Source organism: Rhopalosiphum maidis, chromosome 3 (genome assembly GCF_003676215.2).
Source record: "Rhopalosiphum maidis isolate BTI-1 chromosome 3, ASM367621v3, whole genome shotgun sequence".
In the NCBI taxonomy this organism is placed as follows: domain Eukaryota; kingdom Metazoa; phylum Arthropoda; class Insecta; order Hemiptera; family Aphididae; genus Rhopalosiphum; species Rhopalosiphum maidis.
Window position 1 is genome coordinate 34,601,455 of NC_040879.1, and position 11,008 is coordinate 34,612,462.

Below are 11,008 nucleotides of genomic sequence, written 5' to 3' on the forward strand. Positions count from 1 at the left end.
TGATACACACCAGTAAATTTTTTCGACTAAAAATATCTATTGTAAGTTATAATATTGTGTTAGATTTTTTTTTGGAGCAGAGAAAATAAATGAATATATTCCTTTAAATTGATTTGTTAGGCTCCTGGGGTATTGCAAGAAATGTTTTGGTTATATAATTTTCTTTGTAATCGAGTCAATTACCCAAAACTTGATCTTTGGTTCCAGTTGAGAGTTATTTTTAACGTAATAATATATTATATAATAAATACACATTAAGTTAACAAAAATTATACTAGCACCATATTATGTTACACTTCCATAAAAATATAAGCATTTAATTTGATTAAAATTGATAATAAGAATCTAAATACAATTGTAATATGTGATTATAATGTTTTTTTATTTTATTTTCTTCATTGCTAAATATATTGTAATTTTCGGTATAATTCAGATAATATGTACTTATATTAACATTAATTCCAATATTTTATAATGACTATTTGTTTTCTATTCATTAAAATAATAAGGACAAATAAGCTTCATACAAGTTTTAATTTTCTACATGTATAATATGAATTATACAGAGTTAATTTAATACAACTTTCGTATTATATGTAGTTTAGTTTGGTCATTTAATTGTGAAAATATGCAGTATTATTATCAATTTTATAATATATAAAAATGTAATTTTTAATAATTTATTTATTTTAAAAATCTATGTTATGTCAAAACTATGATGATGTATATACAAATTATGGAATTATAAATTATTTAAACATACAAAATTATTTGAAAGACAAAAAAAGTCTTGTAAATTCATATTTTCTATTTTATTATTTATATTTTTATTGTTAAACTACCTACCTATATATTTTATATTTTTTTTTATATCCTATATCATATTATAATATTACATTATGTCGTATATTATCTCTATAGTTGAATTATTTTTAATGTTGACAAACCTACCATATATTATATGTAATATTATTAGTTTAATCCAAGGGATTTAATATTTTCACGTGGATTATACACATGATATGAAGTAGGATGGACATTTGGCCTAAAATGGAAAAGACAAAAAAAAATAAACAACGAACCATTTATTTGGTTAGATGCGTGCGTGAAATACGGACACATCACATACATACTCACACATAAACACACAAACTCATACACAAACCATAAGAATCAAGTGTAATTTCACCTACTTTTTCTTTTGCAAAATTCTTCCGTTGTTAAAAGGTTTTTACTGTCGCGGAAATTGTTTGTTTTTTCGTCGCCTTTTGTGCATGCACATAAACATATCGCTGATATCGCTATTTATTTTCCTCCTCTAATCGTTTATATAATATGACACAAGAACTGTTTTTGAAAATTGTATGTATGTATTATATATATTATAATAGTTATATTGTGTATGTGTGGACATTTAAAAAAAGGGGAACCAATTGTATTAAGAGTGTGTCACACCCTTGAGTATTTAGTAAAAACATACACATATTGATAACAGTGATTATTTGTTCCATATTAATTTTAAAAGAACAATATCAATTATATAGTTTAAATACAGCATTATTTAATGACACTTTTGTTTAAGATGAGTAGAAAAAATGAGTAATGTACTGATGTGTAGTTAAAAACTACAGAAAACTACTAAAAAAACACTACTACTACTACTACTACTACTTGTTATTTAATTGTTAAATAAATACCTACTAAATATGTTAAGTAATGAACTAATGAATAGATTATGTAATCTTCTCCAAAATATTTTTTTCTTTTGATTGTATAATATATATTTTATTTTTAAACTGCACTAGAAACAGATTTGCGTTTTAATACATGTTTTTAATAATTACTTTTTTATAGATTTTCTTATTTACTTTTTCTTTTCAAAAACCAAGAATGATATTAAACTATACAATGTAGAATACTTTGAATTCGTAATTAAATATATTTGAATTTTTATAAAATATTCTTAAAATCGCTCATATATCAACATAAAAAGCTCTGCGCCGATGAAGGGAACCATTAACAGAGGTAAAATCTGTAAAATTTTTCAGGAGCATGATCTTAGTGGTTGCTTTTATTTAATGAAAACATAGTTTTATCCTAAATATTATCGATAAACTAGTAATATGTGTTCAGTAATCAGTTTATGTTACTATATATATTTCCACAGAGCTTTTTTAGAACTCGAGACGACTTAAGAGCCCTCAATGGAATAAATTGTGGCAACCTTCTTCTATCGATGAATTTTTAATCGTTTTTTTTCTCATCTTACTGCGTAACCGATGAGGCGTAGCGCTTCATTTAACTGCAGATGCGATGTTATCGATTGTTATGAGTAAAACGGGTTCTTGACAGTGGCTGTACAAACCAACAAAGATGATACAATTCGTCGTTCCCATCATCATCGAGACATATTTAGGAGTCCTGTACATGTCATTAATTTATACGTATTCGTATTAGGTTAATCTATATACATTTAAATAAAATAATAATATGTAAGCGCGTGCGCACGTTAGCAGGTATGTATACGTACATTAGTACGTACCATTAACACCATAATAAATAACCGTTTAAACAATTTAAAAATGTTGATCTTTAAATTATTATTCTTAATCTATTTAATATAATTGTAATACAAACGTCTAATTATTGGTTTTTGAAATAAATTATAAAAAATTCCATAATTGCTTTGGATCAGTAGGTTCTTTACAAAGTATAACAATAAAAGTAGTACAGATAATAATAATGATAAACTTAAAAAAAATCTGGTATGCTTTGGATTTAGCCTGCTATTTTTGAGAAGTGCGTCAGCTGTTTAAAAATTACCCACGTTCTGTCTGTATTTACTTTATCGATTTAATGTTATTTGATTTTCTACTTTTAGAACTAAAAGCAACTAATAATAAAAAATAAAACTTTAACAATTTATAAAAATATATTAGTAACTATCCTTTGAATAAACTAAACTAAAAAAAAAAAAAAAATAACACATATATATATATCATTTGTTATGATCATAAGTTAGTGTTGGAACCACAGTTTAGGATTATTTGAGTCTCACTGATGGAGTGTGAAAATAGTTTATGGGGGGGAGATTAGATTCCTAGTATTTTTAAAGGAAAGTGAGTGAATATTAACTGAAAAAATAGCCTAAGTAACCTTTATAATATACCTACTATTTTACACAATTTGACAAATTATTTTGATTTTCATTAAATGTTTATAATAATTTATTTTAATGTTTATGACGAGTAGACACGAAATAATAAGCTAATTTTAAATAAGAAAATATGTGTGAACAAAAATAAACTAGCGTTGCTTATATATTATTTTATTTAACGAATAATTTACTGATACACATCATTAACTATAATGGGTTCAACTGTTAATATAAAATTTGCAATGTCGTTAATAAAAATAATATTTCAGTAAATAGTTACATCCATGTTAATAAATGTAATTTATTAGCCATCATGATTTATCTTCGATATAGGTGATGGAAAAGTTATAATAAATATTACTACTAAAAAATATTATAACTTAATACTAACAGTCAACTACCCACTAATATAATGCCATTTAAAGTCTTAAAATGTAATATAAAATAAGTACCATTCCTATGTTGGTTCTATATTAATAAAATAGATATCAGTCTATCTATTTTAATACATCTACAAAAATTGCATTATTCTAAGAATTAAAATAAGTATTTAGTTATTACCTAATACGTATTAAAATTCTTAAATATTGTATGAGAGCATTTTTTATAATACGATAATTATCAGGAAAAGTTTATAGAATGAATGAAAAGGTGCACTTTTTACAGTTTTATCGTGATTAATATGGATTTAGTGAGTATTGATGAAAAAAGTATAAAATAGGTATCAAATTACAGTTTTAAAAAAAAATATTAGAATCATTCAGTTGAGTATGATTAAATACACTATACTCATAAATCGTATCCACCATTATAAAGCGTTTATAGGTAATAAATATATTTTATTTTTTTTAAGTCAGTATTTATTATTATTGACAATAATTTTTAAAATCATAAAATATTATTTGTGGACACTGAAGTGTTTGTATGTTATACTTTTATACATTCAACGGGAATATTGAATCTATTGATGCCATTGCTAAAAAACTCGAGGAATTATCTTTTGTTTTTGTTTTTTAGTTTTTGTTTATTTTTAAAGATAAAAGTTATATTTTTTTTTACGTCTCATTGTTTTGAATTTAAATAAAATTACATTTCAAGCTATGTTAAATGGAGTAAGAATGATTTGTGAAAACAGAATATTAAAATTTTTAACACTATTGTATAACATAATTCATAGGTATAAGTTATTTTTTATAAAATATCGTATTATGCTTGCTCAGTCTATACACAAGTACAATATTCGTATATAGGGAAATTTTTACTTTCAAATTATTAATATTATTTTGAAATCATGATCAGTACTATTATTTTCAGAAGAAATCAATTAATTTTTAATGGCTATCATTCGAAATTTATTGTTGTATTGTTTAAATTGGTTAATGATTTATATAGAACTTCCAAAAAAGTAATTGTAATTTAGTAATTTTACACTACAAAAAATATTATTACATTTTGCTTAAGTTACGTCTTCTATTTTTCATCAGTAAAGTTTAAAGGGGAATTAAAAAAATATTCACAAAAAAAAGAACTTATTTAATTTAGATGAAAGTACGTATAATAACTTAGTTGTAAATATTCTTATAATACATATTATATAATTTTTAATGTGAGAAAATCACAAAACTTTACATTTTTATTCGATAAATATTATATTAAAAGTTTTGTAAAATATTTACCAAAATATGTAATTTAATCGTATTTACTAATAATAGTTCATAATTTAATTGTGACGTTAACTATTATTGAAAATATAACAATTAAAATGTTATATTCAGAAGAACATTATAGTCTAATATTATATATATATATATAAAGAATTATATAGCCTTTATGTTTGTATGTATAATATAATTATTTATTAAAAATTAAATTATATTACGGTAGTTATCGAGCTTGCTAACAGTATATAAAATAAGAGAATATACATGGTCAATAAGCAATAGTTTAATTTAATTCCCCCATGTATAATGTATATAATAATATCGTCTACTCTGCATGTATTATTTGAGGTATTTAATTAGACCTTAATGGTTCAATAGTTGTAATTTTAATCATAATCTTTCATTTTGTAAAATAAGAATATTTTTTATTACAACAATACTTTAGTTTAACATGTATATTTTATTCCAATTATTTAACAATCTAATAATATCGTATTACGCTTAAAATAATAATTTATTTAAATAAATGTTTCACGAGTTATACTCATAAATGCTAAAAACGTGTAATATACACTTTTATATATTATGAAAATTCTTAAATACCACATCAAAGATTTATATAAAAACCATATAAAACATATTCATATAAATATTACAAAATTAACTAAAAATCTAAAAAAAATATTCACATCTTTATGTTGTATTATAGCAAACTGTAATAATGTATTATTGATAAATGAGTTTAAACTATGCCAAAAACTTCAAAAATTATATTATTTACATTATTTTTTTCAAAAACATTTTAATTATCAACTTATAAATTGTTTATAATCTTTAAAAAATTATTATTTGGTATTTAATAATTATAAAGTTTTAATTATACTTTATAAATAAAATATATTTCCTATTCACTCCGTAAAAATAAATTATAAACTTAAATTGACGACTAATTCAATTTTTCATCTTTTGTATGATATATTAATTTTGAACTCCAAGCATAAATTTATAAAATTAATTGTTGTGATCAATATTAAAGTAACTATTTAAAAACATACTCGTAACAGATTGTCGATTTTTTTTAAATACAAAATGTATTCCAGCAAATTGAAAATACTGTTTAAAAAAGTTAATAAAAAATAATTATTAGGGATTTGAATAATACATTTGATATTATAATTTACTTTGTTAAACATTTGAAATGATTCCAAAAAACATCTCTTGTATTGAAAAAAAATACATTTATTTGTAAAATTAAATGTATTATATGATACAAGTACATAATATAGTATTACTTACGTAAAATATATCCTTTTTAAATTACAATACTTTATTTAAAAGATTAATGAGTCATGACATTTACATAGAATCAACGAGTAAATTATAATATCTGTATTATTAAAATTAATTTAAAGTTTCCCATACTAGAAAGGGCTTTAAAATTTAAACAAAGTAGCACTAAAATGTTGATAAAATGTAAATGCATAGTGGATTTACTTTGACACTTTAATAATTCAAAAATTGGCTTAATAATTACAAGTTATCTTGTGGGACAAATAACGAATTTTAAAAAAAATTGATGAAAGTGATGAAAAATACATTGGCTTTAAAATATATAAGAACTAAATATTTAATATTACCATTACACTTAACAAATAATAATTAAAGTATTCTTACAATTATTATTTAGTCGTAGATAAAAGGTTTTATTTGTCCATTTCTGAAACTGAACATTCAGTTCAAGTTGATAACATTCTTACAATTTTCATTAAAGTGATAAAATAATGAAATACAAGCGGCAATTACTTAGTTTATGCTATTTTACTTTATATTATTAAAAAAAAATAATCCATTGTAGTAAAATTAATTTGAATATTATTTTTGTCGACTCAAAATGTTTTACTTAAAATTAATTTAATGGTCTGATTTAAATTAAAACAAACTTGTTAATGTTGACATTTACTGTAGAAGTCGAATATTTGAATGTAATATATATCTATATTCAACTAATTTAACACATTTTAACAGTTGTATTACGTGTAATTTTATTTTATTCTAATTAAATTAGAAAAAAAAATAATACTCCATAAAATAGTTAATTGATTCATGAGTTTACCTCAAGCCAACGTTTTATCGAATTGAAACAAAATAAATTAATAATCAATAATTAGTTTTACAATGAAACTGTTCTTAAATTGTGTTATTATGTTTTATTTTGTATATTAATAGGATTTAATTTTTAAAATTTAAAGCGACTTATTTAAATAATGGTGAAATTACTAAACTATAAAATATTATAATTTATAATTATTATGTTTAGCTTCAATACCATTTTTATTTAAAAATTTCTTCTTTATTTTCTTTGAACTATTGATATTGCATTTTACTTGTCATAAAAAAAACAAAAAAAATACTTTAATTTAAGAAAATTAGTATGCTTATGATATTAACTTTACTCTTATGAAATGTAACCGTCATTTTTTAAATTTTTTTCCAACATATCGTAAACACCTTAGGAATAATATTATTCGAAAGTTTAATTTTCGATGCTAGTTGAAGCGTTGGGAAATTACCTTTTTCTATTTAGGGTACAGTTAATACATTTTTTCCGCCCGACGGGTGGTCTTGCTAGATTAGTCGTAAAAGTTTCTGTCAAAATCGGATTAATATATACATAAATATATTGTTATGTTTCACTAATACATCAAAAATATAAGCTCGTAGTACTTTTACTTCCATTTTGTTCTATAAAAGATTTTGGTGAAACTAGACACTAAAAACGATAACAATCATTCATTATAAATTACCGTCAGGCATTATAATACCGTGATCCTAACAAAACATTCTCCTTTTTACATTAAATTATAATCTCCTTTTTATGGTGTACACATTTAAACATTATTTTATTTTAAAGCTATTGAATCTCTGTGGTCTTAATAAATTTATTTTACGAATTTTATTAAATAATTAAAATAGATAAAATATAAATACATGAATACAAATAACCAAATATAACCATATTGTTCTAAATATGTAATATATAATAAGTATTATTTAAATATATAAACGATGCAATATCTAAGCAACATATTTGTACAAACATAATAGCTGTATTGTTATCAAGTACCATTGTCGTAACAATATTGATAAGAGACAAACGTGTGACAAAGATTGTATGTGCAAGAAGGCAGTTTCATTCTTGGGCAAAATGCATCCCTCGCATACGATTATGCTACAAGTGATTAAAATAGTTCATTGGTTTTACCGCTCTTTCCATACAATTCACTATTATTTTTAATTAAAATAAAATATTATTAATATAATGTATTATAAAATGTTACAATTTTGTATTAATTGACAAATCTTTTTATTATTAAATTTCAACAACTATATTAATTATTATTACTTTATTTTCTATCGTTTAGGTTTTTTTAACCACTTTTTTATTTTTTTACTATATAGGAATATGTAATTCATTTGTACATTTTTGTATACTTCTCTATTATACATTTTAAAAAACAATTTTATGAGATAACCGTAGAAATAGTTTAGGTACTGTTATGTCAGTTGTTACGTTAAACACCTCAAATGACTATATTATTATGTCACTTTAACGAAATAACGAAATGCATTATTTTTCATGCATATATTATATTAAGGCGGTGAACACGATAATTTTGTAATGAAGCATATAGCTTTTTGCCATTTATCAAATACTTGTTGTCACTTGTCTTGCTGGTTGTCAATCGCTGTAAGGCCTCCCAATGTGTCCAAACGTAAATGAACAGAATTACGTATAGCGCTTGTTGTTACTACAATAGATTTGATCGGAAATGCATAAAAAATGTATGTTCATGATTTTTTAAAACCTCCTTCGAAAGTTTTGAATAAATATGCGTTTGTGAAAATAATTTGAATGGTCATTAAAATATTCATCGGGTTTCTGAAATCCAAACTTATATTAGGTTTTTATATGGTTGATCGAAAAGTACGTTAAGCTTGACAACATAAAATTCAATATAACAATGATACAATTTGTTCAATTGTTATATTAATTATAACTGTATACATTTGTATATTATTTCTAGTCTAGATGAATAGTTAATTACTTATAGAATGGTTAAAATATTTTTTTACGAGGTTTCAAATTTGTAGCTTTAATAAACCTACATTAGTATTATATGTAGAAGTACTGATGTAACCAAAAAAATTGGAATCCAATCGTGACGTAGAATGACAGTAGGATACGTTAGTACTGTTGTATTATATTTCTTCATTGATTCAATGATTTTTTAATCTTCGCCGTACATAAATATTTATTGATTTGGCTTACTACATAATACATTACTAAATTAAATGTATATTTTTGTGGAGAAATAATAGCTATTATACCCATCTAAGTACTTTACCTACTATAAGACTGACTGAAGGAATTATATAACATATATTTGTATTACTTATCGATAATTTTATAATATTATATATTTGGGTTTGTCATTTATTAACGTAAAAATAATAAATACATAAAAAATATACGCTCGATTAGTTTTTAGTCTTATATCCTGATATCCGTAGTTTTCAAGAAACTTTGATAATTTCAAATTGAGTGCATCTTGTTATAGAATTCAATGACCAAATATAGTAAATTTGTTTGTGCCTTACTTTGAATCCGTTTATAAACCTAATTGTTTAATTGACGGGATTAAAATGTATTAATTCTTATATCGCTTCCATCCAATTTAGTTATATCTATTATTGATGTTTCTGTAGCGTTAGAAAATGTATATGGAGCCCGTAGTATATGTCTCGATGGAATTTCGGCAGTTTTTTTTTATCAATGCCACTAAATTATGTGCCTCCCAATATGCACTACTTTTTGTTAAGTTCTTCCAAAAAGGTGTTCTTTTTTTTTTATAAATAACGATAGTAATTCACATATCATTCACTAGTTTTTAAATTAAAAAAATCTAGTAATTATTTCTAATTACCATTTCATATATAGCTTACTTTTTCTAGGAAAATTATTTTAAAATTTTAAATTAGTTTTATTTAGTCTTTATGTTGATTGAAAAAACACTGTTATCTACCGCATCATATTTTCACCAACATATTTTTAAATAATAATTTATACAATGACTTGACAACATTAATTTATCATTCTTTTGAATCAAAAGCCTAAGTATATATGGTTTACACGTTTTAAAATCGTTTGATTCGATCAAAGCTTATTGGTCCATATTTTAGATGAACTTGGTAAAAGTAAACCATTTCTTACTTAGCACAATTGAAATCTTCTTTATGATTCAAAATAAATAACTTAAGATGTGATAGTGAAAATAATAAGTAAAATATTTTATTTTTATAAGATAAATAGAAAAAGTGAAATGCAATTTAATCTAAAATAGTTTGTTTATTTTATTTAACTCAAACAAGTGCATGTGAGGTTTGAAGATGCTAAGAACTCAACAGCTCTGGTACATTTAAATAGGTTGTGATATTTATGTTACGTCTTCGTTCTTCTACCTGAGGTCCATAACTTGGTCATAGTCTTTCCATTGCGTCTTTCCAAATGTTTATGTTTTCGTATATACAATTTATTTATTTATTTATTTTTATTTATTTTTTTATTTTTTTTTCGTATATATTCGCGATTTGCATTAACTAGTCCTAAGGTTATTTTTATTGCTATCATATTTTCTGACAGTTTTTAGAATCAATAATAACTGGATATATATTAAATGGTATCCTGTTACATGTATAATGTTAATATACGTATATTCATATCAATTATAACGAGCCCAATAGTCAATACAGAGATATTGTGAAACAATACATTTTCTAATAATATATATTATACATAGTTATTAAAATTGGTGTACATTTGGTAACCCACCACAAAAAAAACATAAATCTTTACTATTTTTTTTAAATTATAGTGTAAGATAGATCTCTGATGACACGTTTTTTTTCATGACGTGTCATTTACAAATTTACAATTATTTATTGCTTGAAAACATTATTATATGATATAAAATTTAAGTATTATAATATTATTAATCATGTTGTATCTTTGTATTTTTCAATTTGTTAGTTTTTGTGTATAATATAAACCAATAAAATTTAATTTAATCACTGTATAATATAAATTATTATTATGTGAATAATATAATTAATCTTGATATCAAAGTCTGTT

The 11,008-nt window shown here is 22.8% G+C and overlaps 1 protein-coding gene across 1 annotated transcript in view; it reads left to right on the forward strand.

Annotated features, from left to right (window-relative positions):
• LOC113557150 (neurexin-1) overlaps nucleotides 1–11,008 on the forward strand; it is a 232,115-nt gene that overhangs the window by 15,240 nt on the left and 205,867 nt on the right. The window lies entirely within an intron of this gene.